Source organism: Petaurus breviceps, unplaced genomic scaffold, assembly GCF_028583685.1.
Source record: "Petaurus breviceps papuanus isolate PSGF00001 unplaced genomic scaffold, PetGlider_PUasm1.0 90897, whole genome shotgun sequence".
Classification (NCBI taxonomy): domain Eukaryota; kingdom Metazoa; phylum Chordata; class Mammalia; order Diprotodontia; family Petauridae; genus Petaurus; species Petaurus breviceps.
This window is the reverse complement of record NW_027187374.1, coordinates 8,954,311-8,975,978: the sequence shown is the minus strand read 5'-3', so window position 1 is coordinate 8,975,978 and position 21,668 is coordinate 8,954,311. Positions and strand designations below refer to the sequence as shown.

The window sequence follows — 21,668 nt, the reverse complement described above, 5'->3', positions numbered from 1 at the left end:
TAGTCATTCCCAAATTGATGGATAACTACTTTGTTTCCAGTTCTTTGCTGTCACAAAAAAATGCTTTTATATATATATATATATATATATATATATATATATATATATATATATATATATATTAGTGTATATGGGGCCTTTTTTTAATCAGTTACAATCTTGGAGTATTAAGTTCTTAATACTTTTTGTTCAGAAAAATGAGGCTGCAATATGCTTCCATTTGGGTCACCTCTATTCGTTGCTCTATTTCAATTTCCTGGTAATCAGTACTTGAAATTCAGTCAATTACATACCAGTTTTACTTTACTTTCTTTGGTTTAGGTGTCACTCATGTGTCCAACCAAGTCCCAGTTGCAGCTGTGTTATACTGATAAAGGGTTTGCATCATGCGATGGTGGTTTCCATTCTCTTGGTCCTTTATCTTTCCAAATAATATGTTTTTGTCTTTTGTTGCATGTCTCAATAGGTTTTTTATGAGTGCCTGCCTTGAATGGTTTCTGTGTCTACAGTGAGGTAAGAATGGAGCCCCTGGGCACCAGGGATGAGACAGTATATAAATCAAATTTATCCCCTTGACTGGTAAGAGAAGCCATGAGTGTATTGTTACACTCAGGAACATTATTACCTATGAACCCCATCATAAGTGAGAGCTGTTTTTGTTACTGAGGAAATGTGATAAAGGATTAAATAAAAGCACTTTTTCTCCATGTTTTGAATCTCTACACATCTTTTTTAATGTAACAATAAATTTTCATTTCAAGAAAGCCTGTATGATAAATAATACACTTTGTGTTGAGAATTGTCCATCTTTTCTTTGCTTCCTTGTAAGTTTTCTTTTGTTCTCTACTGTACCTTTCTTTACTTTGGTCTTTTTTCCCTCCCCTCCCCCAGAAGGGCACAATAAAGTTTAGATATATTTCTCTACAGCTATAAATAAATACATACACATATGCATATATACATACATATATAGACATATACTTGCCCAAATTCTACTCCTGATCTTAGTTTTTATGTTTGTGCATATCTCTTGTTTCCTATCTCTCCTGGCTCCTCTACTTTACTTCTACCCATTACCTTGTCTTCCTATTACTTGCCTACCCCCCTCCAAGGATCCTTTTCCTATCCTCCTGTTTCCACAAATCTAAAGACCCCTCTATACTATTTTACCTATTCCCTCATCATCCCCTCTAAAGATCCCTCACTTGTCCTCTCCTCCCTCCTTATGCCCCTACCATTTTATTTCTTCTGAATTTAGAAGACTTTTATACTCTTCTAAATATATATATATATACATATATGTATTGTACCCATATTTTAAAAGCCACTTTATCCAGGAAGCTTTCTCTCATCTCCCAGTTGGTAACTAGCTTTCTCCACTTGAACGTCACATAGGGACTGAACCTATACTTTCATTAGCACAGGGAAACTACATATTAAGAACTGTTTTCCCTGCAGTTTAGTTTTAGAGAGTTGCCAATAGCACTGAACGGGTAGGTGAATTGCCCAGAATCACTTATCCAGTAGGTATCAGAGGCAGGACTGAACCCAGGTTCCTGGCTCTAAGGGCAGTTTTCTGTCTGAAATATTACACTTGCTCTCTCCTGGACTTGACAAGCCAATTTGCTTTGTACCACCTTTATGCACTTAGGTTTCATTTGTGTTATGGTTCATATATAGATTATGTCCCCCTCACTAGATTATAAACTCTAAGAAGGGGGGAACCACATCTTACTTAAACTTTATATCTGTCTCAGCACCTACCATAGTGCTCTGAACACTACATGTTTATCTGTCTGTTGAATTGGAGACTAAACATGGTGGTGCAATGGCTATCCTAGTTTCCTAATCAAAGACAGTAGAACAGAATGGGGCCATCAGTGATTGCCAATCCCTTCCCATCAGGTTCCCCCCACCGGCCCCCAAAACAAATAGGAATTGAAAACAGAGGATTGTAGAGGATGTGGAATGACCACTAAAGGAGTATGATTGGGGGGGGGGGGGGGGTGAGGGAGATGTTGAATAGAAAACACAAAGCAGATTGCATTCAACAGCAATGCAATCTAACAAATTTAATGAGAATCTTAAGTTTGAGAGTTTTTTGCATGGTTTTTAAACAAAATTTCGACTATTTCTCTCCATTGGGAATCAATGGAGAAAACAGTTTAGGGGAAAAAAAGAGTGTGTAAGCTTAAAGTCAAATACGCCATTTTCTTCATCTATAGTTAGCCTATAAACCATTAATGGAAACAAAGGAAAGATCAGTCATTACTGGGAAGGGTGAGTTTAGGGAGAAAAAAAAAGAATGCATTTCAATCTGTCTATGTTTGCTCTGTTTTTGTTAATGGTTAGTAAGAATGTGAAGTTTAATTTTAGTGGGACAGGAAAACTGCCACAACTCATTCTTCCCCCTCCTCCCCATCTCTGACTCTTTCAACGAAAGGGTTGAAATAAAAGATTCTTAAGAATATGGACAGTATGCTAAGAGAATTGCTAGAAACATATTTGGATTGCTTTCCCACTATCACTACTGGCTGCAATCTTGGGGAAGTTTCTTCACCTTTTGGTAGAGTGGATTTTCTTTCTATAAAAATAATACTATATTTGTCAGCAGATTCGATGATACATTACACTCAATTCCTGTTATCCAAGAATATCAGCACGAAAGAGTGAAGAGATATAGCAGCTGTTAACCTGCAGGATTCTGCAATGTCTTGCAAATTATATGGTCACTTGGATAGTTTTTGAAATTAGATTTTAGACTTCAGGGTCCAATTGTGCTTGGCCATGGTTTCTAATGATACCTAGTCAGAGAGCATGACAAAGCTAAAGTGTTTTATTTACTGTTTCGTGCAGAAAACCGGTTTATACGGCTGGCTCTCCGTAGCCTGATTTGAGAGTTCCGGGTAAGCAAAGTCTTCTAGGACATTGCAAAAGCATTTCGAAAAGCGTGCCTAGTATACTGCCCCAGGCTACCTCATGGGGCGCACAAAGCCTAAGAGAAAGGTCCTGAACGGGACAAACTGTAAGGCTTGGTCAGCCTGGGGCGAAACACGATGGAGGAAGGTAGGGCAGGTGTGGGTCGGACCTAGCGAAGCCGGAGACTTGATTTAGCAGAGTCCACAGGCGCGGTCTCTTGGAAGGTGCACCAGCTGGGCTGGATTTTGGAAGAGGGAGGGCGGGGCCGAGGTGTGGAGTCCGAGAGGAGGCGGGGTCCTGCTGGCTCCCTAGAAACGATTTCGGGGGCGGAAACACCCTCCCAACACCTCCCCTCCACCTGCCAGAGGAGGGAGCTGGCTGAGAAGGATTTGCTCCCTCAGGTCCTAGCTGCTCAGGGTTCCGCTCGAAAGCTGCCCCTCACCTCAGTTGCCTTCCCCTGGGATATATTTAGGTAAGTAGTGGGGTTGTGCCTTTAGACTCCGCGTATAGACTTTAGTTGGGCCCCCAAATCTTACAACTTTATAGGTGAGAATGCATGATTGTGGAATTTCTGGTGCCTTGACAGAGACTAAATTAACATTCACCTCTGTTTAGTCAAATCCATTCTTAAGAAGGTGAAAATCACTTATTAAAATAAATACTTAGATTTAAGGTTTGGAATTATTTTAAACATTCCTTGTAAATTGATTTAGTATTTCAGAAACCTTTGCATACAATAATAGAGTTTGTATTTATTAATTTCAAACCATTCTTATTTGTTCACTAAAAGAGGCCCCCAATAATTTCTGCTAGGTAGCTTTGGGGGTTGGGTGGGGTTAGTTTGAGTTTCCATATGGATGCTTAAAAGGGTAACATGTTTTCTTTTGGAATATTCAGTGCTTTACTTTATTGAAACAGACTCTTACACAAGTGTCCATTAATGATGCTGTACTGTACCATTTATATCCAGAATGGCAGAAAACAGAAGGGAAAGAAGGAAAGTTGAAGGAAAGCCTCTGTGCCTGCTGTCCCAGCCACAGTTGTCCTTGCACTGGCTGTTCCTTACGACTAGAATGTTCTGTCTCCTCTTAGTTTTCCTTGGCTTTCTTCAAGATTGCACTCAAATTCTGCATTCTTCAACATATAGATGCATGCATATCTGTGTAATTTGTGTATGTATGTATATACACATGTACAATATATGTTATGTATACTTACTTGGTTATTTACATGTTGTCTCTCCCATTACAGTGTAGGCTCCTTGAGAGCCCGCAATGTTTGCCTTTTTCATATCCTCTGCTCTCAGCATAGTGCCTGACAGAATAAATTTAAGAAATGCTTACTGGCTGGCTGGCTGACTGACTGACTGACTCTCTTGGAGAGAATTCACCAGCTCAGAACTTTCCCTCTTAGGGAAGAGAGAATTCACCAGCTTAGAACTTTCCCTCTTAGGGAAGAAGGAAGTACCTTATGGTCTTTGAAGATCTCCCTATAGCATGTACCCACTGGAATAGGGGAGGTTGACTGGAAACATCTCTGTATCCCTATCTTCACTTTACACTTTCAGGCACACTAGAATAATTATCAGAACCTCAGTGGAAACCTTGGACAGGAAAAAGAAAATAATTCTTCTGACCCAGAAGATTAGACTTAGATACTCCTCTGACTGCCATGTAACTAGCTGTGTGATACTGAACTATTTCATCATTCTGGTCCTCAGTTCTGAAAAAGAAGGGAATAGATTAGATGACATTAACAGCTCTTTTGAATTTCATCTTCCTGATTATGACAATGGGAAAGATGTTAGTTAGACACAGAGTCAGAGGACCTAGGATTGAATGCTGGTTATGCCACTTATTACCTCCATGTAATTGGACAGGTCATTTCACTTTTCTGAGCCTCAGTTTCCTCATCTGTAATGTTGAAAAGGTTGGACCAGATGTCCTCTAAAGACAATGGCCTCTAAATCTATAATCTGGTAATAGTTACAATTGCCTTTTGCATCATTGTAAAAGTAAGTGAGAGAGCGACATTGCAGGAGAAAGTCTCCCATTTTCTTGTGATATTCCTTTCAGGCAATGGAGAAAGTTAGGGCTCTTGGGCTAGTTCCAGAAGCATTACCCGAGCTTGACACATTCATTCATTTATACATTTGGCAAACATTTATTAAGCACTTTTTTTAGTCCAATAAGTTTATTTTTGAAAATCTACATAGAAATGTTGAACCATTTCATGCATCTTCAGCAGCTGGAGCATCTCCATCCTTGGTGTTCCTGGTATATATCACTTATGCTCTGTGTTTGGAAACCAGCTTAATCGGACCTTTACTAAGCAGTTCCTGGAGAGCTGCTCGGGCTAGAGAACCCTGGATCTTCAGTCTCTCTGAGACTACTGCAGGGGTGATAAGTTTATAGTTGGGGACCTCCTTGCAGAGTTTGTCATATGTTGCTTTGTCAAATAGAACCAGATTGTTGAGCTTGTCTCGAACTTTTCCCTTGGACCACTTCTTCTTAGCTTTGCCCCCAGACTTGTTCACGGGATCTTTGTCCTTCTTGGCTGACTTGCCGGCATCTTTATTCTTCTTATCGTCCTTTGGAGGCATGGTGAGGCTTCAGGTACTGCTGCTGCTGCCACCTCCGAGCTAAAATGTCGGACAAAAAGCTATTAAGCACTTTCTGTGTAGATAGTGCCAGATTGAGGATTGGCCTTCAAGTCAGGAAGATGTGTTCTAGTCCCACTTTTCTAAGCTACTAAAACTTAAAACTGCACTAAAACTTGGTGGGTGCCCCTGTGAATGACCTTGGACAAGTCTTTCTCAGTGCTCCAGATAACTCACTTAGATTAGAAGTTGTAGATCAGATGCTACCTGCAGTAGCAGAGGGAGTTTCCCCACTAGGATTTCTCTACAATAATGACATCAAAGGTTGAGAACAAAATATATGTAGTAGGCAATACAAAGTAGGAAGCACAAAGAAGTCCCTGCACTCATATCGAGTCCTATGTCAAAAGCCTAGATGTACAAAATAGATGTTATTATTTTGTTGTTTTTCAGTTGTGTACTACTCTTTGTGACCCCATTTGGGGTTTTTGTGGTGAAGGTACTGGAGTGGTTTGCCATTTCCTTCTCCAGCTCATTTGACAGATGAGAAACAGAGGGAAACAGGGTTAAGTGACATGCCCAGGGTCAAACAGCTAGTAAGTGTTTGAGGCTGGATTTGAACTCAGGAGGATGAGTATTTCTAACTCAAGGCCTAGCACTCTATCCATTGTGCTACCCAGCTGTCCATATTATTATTTATGACATATTTACTTAGATTTTCCAGAGTATTATATATGAATTGGCCAAATGTGTGTTTGAATCACTGTTAAAAAAAAATGGATTGTTCATTTGTTATTTACCCAAACATTTTTAATCTACCAAAATGCTAGGGAAACAACTTTCACTGTCAATAAACAATTACCTTAACTGGCACATGTTGTCTACATGGTAAAGAAGGATAGACAGGTTTTCGTGTCAATGTCTCCAATGTTAGGGAAAATAATTCCTTCCATTTTACTTTGGTCCATTCCATTTATATTGACTATAAACAGGTGTAAGAATTTGAGTGCAAACATGACTTATTATAAGGATAAATTTCAGAAGAAAATAGTTTTGATGATATCATGAAGAGATAAACCTTGCTTAAAGAAATAAATGTGCTCTTGAATAGTTAAATGTTTGTCATTTGTACTCAAACATTGTTAAAGGTTATGAGAGAATTCATTATTGAAAGGGACCTGCTTTTATCAGGTAAATGATCACCCAAACATTTATCTTTGGTAATTTAAGATTTTCACACATATGGTTTTCTTTAAGAAAGATCATACCTGTACAAAGTAACAGTTTTGTGGTTGCTGTTGAAAGATGTTACAGAAGAAATGCTTTTGTTTATATACATATGAGTCTCAGGCTTTATCAGACCCTGTAATATTTACTGTCTGAATCCTCTTGTTGATAAAGACCAGAGAAATCCTCAGTCCCAGAATAAAGGATACCTCTTTTTCAGGGAGCTGGAAGCAAGTAAGAGGTCATTTGCTGTAACCTTTTGCCTACATTACAAGTGGATTCAAACCCAGGTTTCCTGGTTCAATGTTCAGTCCACTGTATCACAGTGATTCTTTGTATTCCAGAAGATTATAAATGTTCATGAAGATTTGGAGCTAAAGCTACAATTTGCCTTTGACTCCTAGTTGATTGGGGATTTCTATTTACAAGAATGCATAATTTCAGAGTATAGCCTACTCAGACTGATTCATGAGGCCACATCCCTGGAAAAATGGGTCTTTTTCATGGATACCTGGAAAGTTGGGATTTTTTTTCCTCCTCCTGTTTTTTTCTTGCAGTTACCTCACCTTATCACCCACACAAAACCTCTTTGGGGATCCTGCTGTCATCCATTCTCCACACAAAAAGAGCTTTATCTTTGATACAGCTGTCAGGAGTCTTTGTTATTCTGCCTACCAACTTCTCCCTCTTCTGTCACTTGCTTAGATTCTAGTGGATGTATACAACATGTACACAAATTGGGATGGTACAAGGCAAATTTTTCAGTTTCCTGAAGGAGAAGGAAATGGCAAACTTCTCTAGTGATTTTCTCCAAATGGGATCATGAAGAGTCGGAAACAACTGAAATGACTGAATAATAACAAGTAAGGAAAATTATAATCCTGATAACTGAGAAATTCTGGGGAGGCTTCACAGTGGAAGTGTCACTTGAGCTGAGCCTCAAGGGAAGACTAAGACTTTTTAAGAAATGGAGATAATAGTTAACAATAATAATTGCAAATATTTTGTAGCATTTGCTATGTTCTAGGCATTGTGTTAAGTGCCTTACAATTATTTGCTCATTTTATTCTCACAACAAATCTGTGAGGTAGATGCTATTATTATCCGAACATTACAGATGAAGAAACTAAGGCAAACAGAAGTTAAATGACTTGCCTGGATCTCGCAGCTCGAATCTGAGGTCAAACTTGATCTCAAGTATGCCTGGCTCCAGGTCTAATCCTTCGTCATCTGCACTACCTAAGTGCCCTGATAAGGTTGGAGTGCATTCCAAGCATGACAGACTGACTGCTGGTGTGAATTTATGGTGACAAGAGGTTGAGTATTGAGTTTAGAGAATAGTATCTAATGGACCAGCTGGGTTGCAGCATAGTATTCATAAAGACAAGTACAGTTAATCCTTGACTTTTGCAAGAATAATGTACCTAGAAAATGGAGTGAAATTCAAAAACACAAGTGTTGATATGTTGAACCTATCAGAAATATGGGGTTAGGTTCCCAGACCACCAAAAACTGATCTTTTGCTGAGATTGCTGAAAATAACCATTTCTGCATACAATTCTTTATAACAAAACATGAATTCTGATAATATGCACTTTTCCTAACACAGTAACCATGAAATAAGCCATAAAATGCAGCACACAAAATAAAATTTATAACATGCAAAACATTTTTCTCACTAGTAATTCCCTAGAATTCTGTGACCTTTTATGTTAACATCAATAAAAAAATTATTTCAGACAATTTTTACTTTTTATAACACATGAAATCTATAGTACCATAAATACTGTATAATAAATGAAATTCTTAAAACTAAAACATTTTTTACTCTATATGTTACTTTCCACTGTGTCAAATGGTGGTGTAAGGCTGTTGTACTGTATATTATACAGCTATAAAGTTCCCAATCTTGGCCACCTTTTGAAAACCAATGGAGAGGTTGCTAGCTTCAATTGTTGCTGCTGTTGGAAAACTGAAACTGGAAAGATCTCAATATCACCTCTGACGCTCTGTCCTCCACAACTAGTAGATGGTGTTGGTGGTGAAGGATGAACCAGCTTGAAATAACTGGTCAATGACATCTGCTTCCTGACCATTTGAACTCCTTAATGATCTCAGAGTATGGGAGCAAAGCAAGAGAAGTTGATATTTAACCTTGAGGCTGTCATCAGTGATGGGATTGATGCCTTAGATGACTCTAGCCAGTTGGTTGATTAGGCTAACAGTATCTGTAGACCTTCCAGTCTGAAGTTTATCTAATATCTTTATTTTCTCACTAAGCTGCATCACTGACTTTGTACACTCGGGCTCGGAGTCCAAAGGACCTGTACTACACTTTGGGAGCATAATTGCAGCACAAAACTTGAGGTTTAAAAGCAAACAGTGAAAATATTCAATGAATGCCCGGGGATCTCATTATAATAGTAGGGTGAACAAAACCACTGAAACATTTTAGTAGGATGCCAGCCACTCTACAAGCTTGTGAGTATGGAGCCTCTAATTTTTTTTCTCTACTGAGCATAGTCAGGAATGTGTGTAGTTGCCAACACAAAAGTGAAAATGAGGTTACTAATAAGATCACTCGAATGCTTGAAGTCATGAAAGTTAAGTCCTTGAATGTTGAGGATCAACTATAATATGAAATTAGCTTAGATTATAGAGAGCTTTAAGTTCTAGGCTAATACATTTGTATTCTATTCTACACGCAATGAGTTTTTGAGCTGGGAATGATATTTGTGACCAGACCTGTGCCTTAGGAAGATTATGTCATCAAATATTCAATAAAACATTTATTAAGGGCCTACTATGTGCCAGGTACTGTACTTTACACTACGTATGCAGAGAAAGACAAAAGACAGTCACTGCCTTCAAGGAGTTTACAATCTAATGGAGGAAGATACTGAAAAGCAGAGGAGGAGGGGATGGAGTTGGGGGGGGGGGGGTAGAGGAGACACTGAGTGAAGGCATGATGGAAATGTCCATAGGAGTTCATCTGGGTGTGAGATGAAGAACTGGCTGAGTTGGGTGCCCTTTTTAAATGACTGGGAAGAGGTCTCCACCTTCCAATCAGAAGAAGGGTACCCAAGATACTGATGAGGTGGGAGTTCCAAAGCCCAAGTGATTTTGCATGATAAAAAGTTTCTTGGTACTCGGAGAGGTCCAGCAGAGTGAGCTGGGTGGAAAATAGTCTGGAGAAGGGAGACACTGGGATCAGAGAGATCAATCTTTTTTTCTTTTTTTTTTTTTTTTTTTTGCTTTTTGGGGGCAATTGGGGTTAAGTGACTTGCCCAAAGTCACATGGCTAGTGAGTGTGTCAAGTGTCTGAGGCCCGATTTGAACTCAGGTCCTCCTGACTCCAGGGCTGGTGTTCTACCACTGCACTACCTAGCCACCCCCAAGGGAGATCAATTTTGAGACATTATAGCAGTCTATATGAGAATTGATGAAGATCTGAAAATAGGGTCATAATTATATGATGGAGAGAGGGGTATGAAAGTGGAAAGAAACAGTGGATATAAGAGTATATTTTAATTAGTATTAATTAGCATTTCAGCCTAAAAGAATAATAGAATTTTAAATTAGCATTTCAACCTGAAAGAATAATAGAATTCTAAAGCCAGAATAGACCTTAGAGATCATCTACTTCAATGCCTTCATTTTCCATTATATTAGGTGAAAATATTCTACTGGACAGTTATAGGAAGGAAGGTATTCTCACTCCATTTTCTCTGACTGCTACCCATGAAAGATGAGCATTGCCTGCTTTGTATAGCCATTCCTCTTTTTTCTTTTCCTATCATGACCTATTTTATTTCCTTGCCACTGTCCTCCCACCCTCCCCTTTCCTGAATAGTGGGTATTACTGTATTTCTGTAAAGCAGAAACATGGAGTAAACCATGAAGTGATCCGCAAAAATCCAGTCCCCCACACAGCCAACCTGCAATTTTAGTTTTGGCGGGGGAAGGTGGTTAAAAGGACAGTAATACTGATTAGCAGCAACTCTGCAACTTACAGTCTAAGAAAAATGACTTGTACAGGATTACACATATAGTATATGTCAGATGTGGGATGTGAACCTACGGCTTCCTGGCTTGGAGGTGAGCTCTCTATCTGCTATGACAAGCTGCCCTTTTTTTAAAATATATTTTAAAAATGCAATTTCATTTTAAGTTCTCATTTCTCCCCCTCCCAACTCCTCTTCTTAAAAAGAAACATTATTTCTTTTTAACATTCTTTTTTTTTAAATTGAGTTCCAAATTCTCTCCCTCCCTTCCACCCCTACCCAACCCACTGAGAAAGCAATCACTTATACATGTGAAATCATGCAAAACCTATTTCCATATCAACCATATCACAAAAAAGAGCAAAAATAAACAAATAAAACAAGAAAAATTATACTTCAATTTGCAATCAGAGTTTGTCAGTTCTCTCTAGAGGCAGATTGCATTTTTCTATCATGAATTCCTTGGAATTCATGGATCATTGTATTGATTAGAGTAACCAAATCTTTCACAGTTGATCATTATTACAACATTGCTGATACTGCATGTAATGATCTCTCAGTTGTTTTCATTTCATTTTGTACACTTGCTGTGTAGTTTTTTTTTATTTCTGAAACCATCCCCCTCATCACTTCTTATAGCACAATATTACTTCATCATGGTCATATGTCACAACTTGTTCAGCCATTCCCCAATTGAGGGGCATCCCCTCCATTTCCAATTCGTTGCTGCCAGAAAAAGAGCTGCTAGAAATATTTTTGTACATATGGTCTTTTCCTTTTTCTTTGATCTCTCTTATCTTTCTTTGATCTCTTCTCTTATATCTCTAGGTATAGACCTAGTAGTGGTATTGCTGGGTCAAAAGGTATTCATGGTCTTATAACCCTTTGTACATAGTTTCAAATTGTTCTCCAGAATGCTTGGACAAGTTCAGAACTCTACCAATAGTTTATTAATGTACCTATTTTCCATCATCCCCTCCAACAACTGTCATTTCTGATAGGTGTGAGGTGGTAACTCAGAGTTGCTTTAATGTGCATTTCTCTGATCAGTAGTGATTTAGAGTATTTTTAGAATATAGCTATAGATAGGTTTGCTTTCTTCTTTTGAAAGCCGATTGAGGCTCTTATTTTTATAAACTTGCCTCTAATTCTCTGTCTTTTGAGAAATGAAGCCTTTATGAGAGGAACTTGCTGAATTTTTTTTTATATTATGTTACTGTTTATAGTACATTTTTTCAAAATGTAATTTCCCTGATTATCTCTTTTAATTAGGTCTGGTTTTGCTTTTGCTTTGTCTGAGGTCATAATTGCTGCCCCTACTTTTTTAACTTCAGCTAAAGCTTAATAGATTCTTTTCCATCTCCTTAGTTTAACTCTTTGTGTCTGTCTTTCTGTTTCAACTATGGCTCTTATAAACAACATTTTTTTTTGTTTTTATTGTTGGATTCTGTTTTCTAATCCATTCTTCTATCCACTACTGTTTTATGGATGAGTTCTTCCCATTCCCATTCCCATGATTACTAACTTTATTTACCTCCATCCTATTCTCTTCTGTTTATTTTTCTCTCACTTTTTATCTTGTCCTCCCTCAGGATCACACAAGATTTAAGCAGTTTCCATCTTAAAGGAATGGAGGGCTTGGAAATTATATTCTGGAAGGCAAAGGAGATAGGATTACAACCAAGAATCACCTACTCAGCAAAACTGAATATAATCTCTCAGGGGGAAGATTCCTTCCTGTTTTGCTTTTGACCACTGCATCCCTCAATCCACCCTCACTTTTATTATCCACCTTACCTTCTTATCCCATTTCTCAATTGGGTAAGATAGATTTCTATGCCCAACTCTACCATACATACACACATCATGCATTAGAAACCAGAAATTATCATAACATATGTGTACACACACATGTATACACATATATACATATAGATAGATATAGATATGTATTTTTCCCTCTTTGAACAAATTCTGATGTGAAGTTCAAGCATTGCCTTCTACCACCACACCATTTTCCCTTCCACCATAAAAGTTCTTCCTTGTACACCTGTAGCAGCAAGCACCCCAGTGTCCCCAGGGTGACTGCCAACACAGGTTCTTAGATCTGCTTTACTAAAGGAAAGCAACTGCAAATGGGTTAACAATCTTGTTTTAATCAATCAAACATATCATTTACCTAGTTCAGGGGGAAAAGGTCAGCACCCCAAACTTCAGAGTATACAGACAGAAATATTTCAAGCAGACAGCCTTCCAAACTGTCCAACCATTACATCCATACCTAATCACAGTTACCAGAGAGGGAAGCATCAGAATCTGGGTTTTCAAAGCCCCGAGGGCTCTCAACCGCTGCCCAGAGTCTCATCTGTTCAAATCACACAACACTTCTCAAAGTGAGCCCCAAAGCAAAGCCTCCCATCAGGGCTTATATAGCCTTCTCCTGGGTAACAACCTTCTTGACCCACTGCCCAATTACAAAGTATCTCCTGAGAAACAAGCCTCCCACCCCCGGCTCCAGGTGCATTTAAGCCTAGGGGCAAGGAATATCTTAAAAATTTACATTCTCATTATGACACCTCTTTTATGTGAGAAAATTGCTGCCATTCTATCTCTTTCTTCTCCCTTCTTTCAGTGCATCCCTCTTTCTCAACCCTTTTGTTTATTTTTTTTGAGAGATCATCCCAACATAATTGACTCACACTCATGCCCTCTGTCTATGTAGACTCCTTCTAAATACCTTAATAATGATAAAGTTCTTAGGAGTTACACATATGGAAATATAAAATATTTTAACTTTATTGAATCTCTCATGATTACTCTTTATGTTTCCTTTTTTACTATTCTCTTGAGTCTTCTGTTTGAATGTGAAATTTTCTATTCAGTTTTGATCTTTTCATCAGGGATGCTTGAAAAATCCACTATTTCATTAGATATCCATCTTCCCCCTGAAAAATTATATTCAGTTTTGCTGAGTAACTGATTCTTGGTTATAATCCTTTCTCCTTTGCCTTCCAGAATATAATTTCCAAGCCCTCTACTCCTTTAAAATGGAAACTGTTAAATCTTATGTGATCTTGATTTGGCTTCAAAATATCTAAATTGTTTCTTTCTGGCTGCTAGCAATATTTTCTCCTTGACCTGAGAGTATTTGGTTATAATATTCCTGAGAATTTTCATTTTGGGATCTCTTTTAGGAAATGATCAGTGGATTTTCTCAATTTCTATTGAACCCTCTAGATCTAATATATTCCCTGGATAATTTCTTGAAATATGATGTCTAGGCTCTTTTTTTGGTTCCTGGCTCTCAAGTTGCTCGATGATTCTTAAATTATCTTTCAATCTATTTTCCAGTTCAGTTGTTTTTCTGATTTTTTTCATTTTCTTTTATTTTTTCAATTCGAATTTTTAAGGAAGTATTTTCTTCAGTGAGCTTTTGCACTTCTTTTTCCATTTGGCCAGTTCTACTTTTTAAGGAGTTCTTTTCTTCAGTGAATTTTTGTACCTCTCTTTCCATTTAACCTATTCTGCTTTATAAAGAGTTCTTTCTTCATTGATTTTTATGCCTCTTTTACAATTAGGCCAATTCTGTTTTTTAAGGTATTTTCTTCAGTATTTCTTGTGCCTCTTTTTGTAGTTAATTCTCTTTTCATAATTTTCTTGGTACCCTCTCATTTCTTTTCCCAATTCTCCCTCTATCACTCTTATCTCTTTCTTTATTTTTTCCAGGAATTCTTGTTGGGCTTGGATCCAATTAAAATTTTTCTTTGAAGCTTTGGTTATAGCTTTTGACATTGTTGTCATATTCTGAATTATGTTTTAGTCTTTTCTGCAACCATAGTAGCTTTCTATGGTCAAGTTCTTTTTTTTAATTTTTTTTTGCTGTTTCCTCATTTTTTAGCCCATTTCTTGACTTTGAGCTTTATATTAAAGTTGGGCTCTGCTCACTTGAAATTTGGGAAGCGCTGTGCCAAGCTTCAACTCACTTGTGCTGCTGTTTTCAGAGATAGTTCTAGGGATCTGCTAGTTTTCAATGCTTACAAGGTAGTATAAACCACAGGGAAGTGTGGCCACTGCTGTCTTTGTCTGTGCACTGGTCTTACCCAGGAAGGGCCCTTGCTTCCTTATATCTGCGAGCAATAGTTTTCCTCTTGACCTTGAAACTCTGACTAGATCTCCTACTCACCTGCAGCTACAAATTCTGGAACTGTGACCAGGGCTCCTGAAGCTACAAGTGCTAGTGCTCCTCTTTGCCTTTGAACTATGACCCTGAACTACTTAAGGGTAATAGAGTTTCTAATCAATGCCAGCAACACCCAGTGCCAGCAAAGAGTTACTTGTCATCTTTTTCTGACCAGTTGTCCAAACCCCTTATCATCTCTGGGGTAAGAGCTCCCAGAGTTGCCACTGCTGTTACACTATCAGGGTCCCCCTCCAAGGTCCACCACTTGCACTGCTGCTGCACTCCAGGCTAGCCCCTACTCTTGTATTATAGACCTCTCCTTCTGACCTCCTAAATTGTCTTAGACTGGAAAAATGTCTTTCTCTGACCTTTTCTTGGCTCTGCTGCTCCAAAATTTTATTTCATTTGTGGTTGTTTTTGTTTAAAATTGTTTGGAGGGAAATATTTGGAGAGTTCAACTGGGTAGCTACCTGTACTCAAACATCTTGGCTTCTCTCATCTCCCCTTATTTCACCCACTGAAAAAACAAAAAGTAATAATACAAATATGCATAGTTAAGCAAAACAAATTCCCACATTATCAATGTACAGAAGAAAAAAAATTAAATATGCATTCTAAGTTCATCATCTTTATGTATAGCATGTTACATCATGAGATATCTGCAGTTTTGGTTGGCTCCATTGTGTAAGTCTTTCAAAATTGTTTGTCTTTACAATATTGTTGTTATTGTATAAATTGTTCTACTAATTCTGTTCAGTTCAATTTGCATCAGTTCATTCAAGTCTTTCCAGGTTTTTCTAAAACCATTCCCTTCATCATTTTTTATAGCTCAATAGAATTTAAGCATATTCACATACTATAACTCATTCTGCATTCCCCAATTGATGGGCACCTCGTCAGTTTCCAATCATAAAAAGCTGCCACCATGAAAAGAGCTGCTATATAGATCTTGTTTGTATGCATCCTTTTCATCTTTGTTCTCTTTGAGGTATCACTCTAGTAACTGTATTTCTGGGTCAAAGGGAATACAAAGTTTAGTAGCTTTTACTAAGGCATCGTTCAGAATTGCTGTCCAGTTCATAGCTCCACCATAAGTAAAATGTATCAATGTACCTGCTTTTCCACAGATGCTCCACATCTATCATTTTCCTTTTTGAGGGTCAACTTTGTAAATCTGATGTGTATGAGGCAGCACCTAAGAGTTGTTTTAATTTTCTTTTCTTTAATTTTTAATGATTTAGAATTTTTTTTCATATGACTATTGATAGTTTGGATTTCTTTTCCTGAAAACTTCCTATTCACATCCTTTGACCATTTATAAATTGGGAAATGACTCTTATTCTTATGATTTTACCAAATTGCTAATATATCTTAGAAATGAAATCTTTATCAGAAAATCTTGTTGCAAAGATTTTTTTTCCTATCTCTCTTCTATTTTTAATTGCATTGGTTTTGTTTATGTAAAACTTAAAATTTTTCTGTAATCAAAATTGTTCGTTTTACCTTCTGTGTACCTTTATATCTTGTTTGTTCATGAACTATTCTTCTCTACATAGATCTGAAATACAATTTCCTCCTTGCTCCTCTAATTTGTTTTTAGTGTCACCTTTTTGTCTAAATCATGTAGTCATTTGTCTTGCTATATGGTATTAATGTTGATCTACATCTAGTTTTTGCTATATTGCTTTTTTCCCAATTGCTATTTTCCAGTTTTCCTAATAGTTTTTATCAAATAATGAGTTCTTGACCTCAAAGCTTTGGATTTGCCAAACAGGCTACAGTATTTATTTGCTTCTGTATGTTGTGTGCCTAAACTGTTGCAATGATCAACCTATTTCTTAACCAGCACCAAATTCTTTTAATGAGTATGATTGATAAACTTCCTTTCACAGTAGACATGTTGGGTCAGTTCTTGTTACCTAGATTTTTTCCTACCTGCTAAATGGAATAAAATAATCTGGTTCTCTAAAAATGACATCATAGGATCAGAAAATAGCTTTAAAGCCAAAAGGAACCACTCATTTGTCATCTAGTTCAGTCCTTTCATTTTATTGATAAGGAAATTAGGCCTAGAAGTGTTAGGATCCCACACAGCTTTAAATATAAAAATATAACAATAAAATTCTCTCTCATTTAGCTCAGGAGCCCCCTTCTATGGAGAGTCACTTCTTCTGACAATTCAAAGACTGTGGTCTCATTCTATTTCTTTTGTGTTTAAATATTTTTCCAGTCACTACCTCCTCCTTTCTTTCTGCCTTCCCTTTCACTATAATGAAGTACAAAAACCAGAACCATCTTTGATTCAAAAAATAGGAATTAGTATTAATTAAATAGAAACTTTAAATATCAGATAAGCTTTAAACTTAACATAAATCCTATAAGACCGGGTGATAGAGTGAAAGAAGAGTAGGCAGAATCAAGGTCTGTTATATGAAAGGGGTGGTTTAGCAGGGATCAGTGTGCTCCAGGCATACCTATTTAGTATTAGACTATTTCATTGTCTGCAACTGAGAAAAGTCACTTTGGCCTCTATCTCCTCACTTCTTGTCTCTGGTTTCTGATTCCTCTCCATTCCATCCTTTTGCTTGAATACCAAACAAAAAGAAAACTCTCTAAAACCTGTCACTGTACAGGAACTCTTTCTAAACTTTTATACTCTTCTTTACTTTGCACAGTCTATTGGATTTTTTCCTTCTAGGGTGAGAAGAAAAAAATCTTGCTCTTTAAGACTCACTAAGTTTAAGACTTGTCCATAAACAAGCAAATAATTCTGTTCTGGCCATCAGAACTTCACCTCTAGTATGCATTTTTCCTTAAAAAGAAGTACCAAAGATTATATACAGATGAGGAAATTGCAACTTAAAGATATTACATGACTAGTTGCAAAGCTAAGAGTAGAGAATAAAGGTCTCTAGATTCTTAGTCTAATGACCTAATGTTCGTTACACAATAGTTCCCCCTTTCCACCTTATCAATTGAATCAACTGTCCAGCTTCGAGACTTTCGACAAGTCTCTGACCTTAATTTACTTATATATAAAATGATTATTCTAACATCTGTACCATCTATCCAACCCTCTCCTAAAATCCTATTCTTATGCCTCATTTTGGTTATGGGGATGACCCTGGCTTCTTGAAAGCTATTTCAGCACAGAGTGCTAGTTTTGAGAAGTTCTACCAATTTGAAAAGTTTTGGACCTGGGTAAAACCAAAAGACATTTCTGCTGTCCAAGATCAGAATAATTAGGAATAGAGAAGTTCTTTATCAGAATGTTGGCCACTAAAGGATGGTTTTCAAAAAATCATAAAAGTATGATGTAGTAAAGCATAAGCTTTAGAGTTAAAGGGCCTGAGTTTAAGTTCTACCTCTGTTCTTCATTAGCTGTGTGGTCTTGGGTAAGCACTTAACATCATAGGCCCTCATTTTCTCACTCAATAAAATGAAGGACTTACTACCTAGTCTTTTAAAGGCTATTCTAGATCTAATTGTATGGCCCTATAATTCTAGTGTAAAACATGGTCTTCTGCACTATGTAAAGAATCAAACAAGTTCTTAGACCATTTGTATGAATGTTAGAATCTGTTTGGTGAGCAAAGTGCACACATCCATTAAAGCACAGATTCACCATATTGTAGGCTGAGAAGTAAATGGAATAATGTATTAAAGTGCTGTGTAACCACAAAATAGCATATAAATGTAAGTTATTATTTTTCCAATAGACAGATATGGTACAAGGAAGTAGAGAATAAGAACCTATATAATATAAACTTAAAGAATAGCCAAGGAGAAAAAGGAGGCAAAATCAATAGTCTCATTGATTCAATCAGTTGACAAGTTCTTTCTAAAGAACACAAGTTATCTCTTTTCATATACACATAAATTCTGCAAAATAATCCTTTAGAGTTTAGGATGCCCTTCTTGATTTTATACATCTTAATAAAATTGTATTTACCAAAAATGTACATTGTAAAAATTTCAAGGCACATGCAGGTTTTATTACAACCAAACACTATTACAACTAAACAATGCCAAATGGTAAAGTCAAAACTAGTTATCTTTCTAAAATAAAAACAAAAAAATCCAAAAAACTCTGGTTGAACATAAATATATAGGCATAAAGGAACACAATAATAGCTCACATAATATCTCCCTTTATGATTATAAAGCTTTTTAACTTATAATAATACTATGAGGTAGGTGAGCCAAATGATATTTTGAAACAAGAAGACCTTTATCTTTCATATAGGTGGTAAGATTCTCCTCCAAACTACTGATTTCTTCCTTTTTTTCTCTTCTGCCTCTTTCTCTAATCTTTTCTGTGCACAGATATTACTTTTATTCACCTCTTTGTTCTATTTCTTAATGTCTTTCCATTATTGTTCTTAGAAAACTTGGATAAAAAAGATTATTTAACTTGGCCCACATAAGTGACTGGGCTAGGATTCCTGACTCCAAACACAAAATTCCCAATATACCATATAAATGGTGCTAGTGAGTGTGATAATAGTATTTATTATCTCCTTTGTACTCCTAAGTAAGCTGAGATACCGTCAAGTCATGCAATTTATCAATGACTAGAAAGACATGGAATTCAGATCTGATGGCTCTCAGCCCAGTTCCCTTTCCACTAGATCCCTCAATGTGGAAGGAAGCTTAGAATCAATTTTAAGATAGGAAGGACGGTGCCAGTTCTGGCAGAATGTTTGTTCTAAAAGCTTTTAGTCTGTTATCAATGCAGATAATTAAGTCAGTGTGGGAGTAAAAGGGAAACTTTTAGTACAGGGTGTTGGCTTTGGGGAGCAACTTATTTAAATTCTCCAAGATTCAGTACCATTTTCTCCCTCTTCCTGGGGGTGATTGGAAGTTCTGAGTTTCATACAAAATGTACTGTCTACTTTAGGTCATTGATTAGTTGTTTAGGTATTCTATCATTTGCAAGAGGTCAAGCTAGTTATCTGGTATCACTGTTTGTACGATTGATTTCCATTATTTTTAGAGTACTGACAATTGCTAAAGGAACTGTTTGGCATGTACTACCTCTATTTAAATTACTAGAACAAAAGAAAGTATGCATACACTTGTTTGTATCTCTTTATCTGTGTGTGTGTGCAGGAGCGCATGTGTACAGTAGACAGTAGGAAGTGCTATGGAGGGTAAAGCTGGCTAAATGGTATTTGCTTCATTTTATTCCCCTTTCCTTCTGGAAAGGGGTGGAGTGTATGCTTCCACACCACACCCTTCTCTGTCTTTCCCCTTTGTCTTTAAGTGGGGTCTTTTCCTCTAAGGTGGGGGCAAATAGGTGGGAGGTAATCACATATCCTCAGTTTAAAGCTCTGCTTATTGAGAGGATTAGCAAATTATCAGGTTAACAAAAAAGCAAAAACTAAGAGCCCTCCAACAATTTCCTAGATCTCATCACATTAGCACAGAACTGAGACCTTTGATGGAGCTTATCATTAGAACAACAATAAATATTAATTAGGTTCTAATTATGTCCCAGGCACTGTGCTAAGTACTATAGATAAAAAGGCAAAAACAAAAACCCACCCCCAAAATAGTTATTGTTCTTAAAGGGCTTATATCCTACTGGGGAGAAACATCATGTACTTGGAAAATTAAAATATATACAAGGTGGATACAAAAGTAATTTCTGGATGGATGGTACTTACATGAGTGTGAGGAAGGATCAGGACAGATTTCTTGTAGGAACTGTGTGATGTAGAACTAAAGAGAGAATATATTTCCAGCTTGAGAGTCAGATTTTACAAAGGCATGGAGGTAGGAAATTGAATGGCCAGAAAGAAAGACCAGCACAACAGTTTGGTAGGAATATAGAGTGCATGAAAGAGAGTAATGTGCAAGAAACCTGTAAAGATAGGCTGGAAAAGGCCTTAAAGGCCAAACCGAGGAATTTCATCCCAGAAGCAAGATAGAGTTTCTCTTGGAGAACCTGGAACTTCTTGAGTCACAGAGTGAAATAGATCTGTGCTTTAGAATTTGACAGCTGTATGGTGGATGGATTGGAGAGGGAGAAAAGTCCAAGGGTCAGGGAGATTAGTTAGAAGGCTATTACCATATAGTCTAGGTGAGAGGTGATGAGATTCCAAACTAGAGTGACTGGAGAGAAGGGAAGAGTCACATATTGTGAAAGTAAGTAGTTGTTTGAATGTGAGGGAGATGAAGTGAGAGAAAGAGAAATGTTGAGTGTGAACCTGAGTGACTAGAATAATGGGGACTCAATAGAAATGGGGATCTAGAAAGAGATTTTTTTGGGGAAAAAAGATAACTTCTGTTCTAGATATTTTGAGTTTGAATTGCACATGGAACATCCAGGAGAGACAAGGAAGTATTTAGAGGGACTTCTAAGGGCAAAGTGATTTTATCGATGAGGCAGCAAGAAGTAGTGGGGAAATTCTGAGAACTATTTTTCAGCTGCCTCCATTTAAAACCATATGCTAATGATTATTGTGGCACAGAAGATACCCTGGAGTCTAAATGGCTAGGCTAACAGATCACAAGCTTCATTAGGTACTGCCAAAATAGAGAGGTTTCAAGTATGGGGCAGTAATGGAATATATGCTTTTGTCTAAGGACAAGCCCAAGTTCAGAGCGGTTGGTTAAATCAGTTGGTTAAAAAGGTGATGAATGTTTTGTTCAAAACAAATCTTGAATTATATCTGATAAATTATAGATGAACTTTGATCTGCACCTGGAGCAAGTACTCAAGACATTACAGATC

General features: G+C 37.2%; 1 protein-coding gene and 1 pseudogene across 1 annotated transcript in view; one reads left to right on the top strand and one right to left on the bottom strand.

Annotated features, from left to right (window-relative positions):
• The first annotated feature begins 3,049 nt into the window (after positions 1 to 3,049).
• Positions 3,050 to 21,668, top strand: part of KCNE1 (potassium voltage-gated channel subfamily E regulatory subunit 1) — a 30,562-nt gene continuing 11,943 nt past the window's right edge. The window contains exon 1 of the mRNA XM_069074805.1: positions 3,050 to 3,391. The gene's annotated coding sequence lies outside the window, so the exon portion shown is untranslated. The remainder of the gene's footprint in view (positions 3,392 to 21,668) is intronic.
• LOC138151347 (small ribosomal subunit protein eS25 pseudogene) lies at positions 5,094 to 5,586 on the bottom strand (annotated as a pseudogene).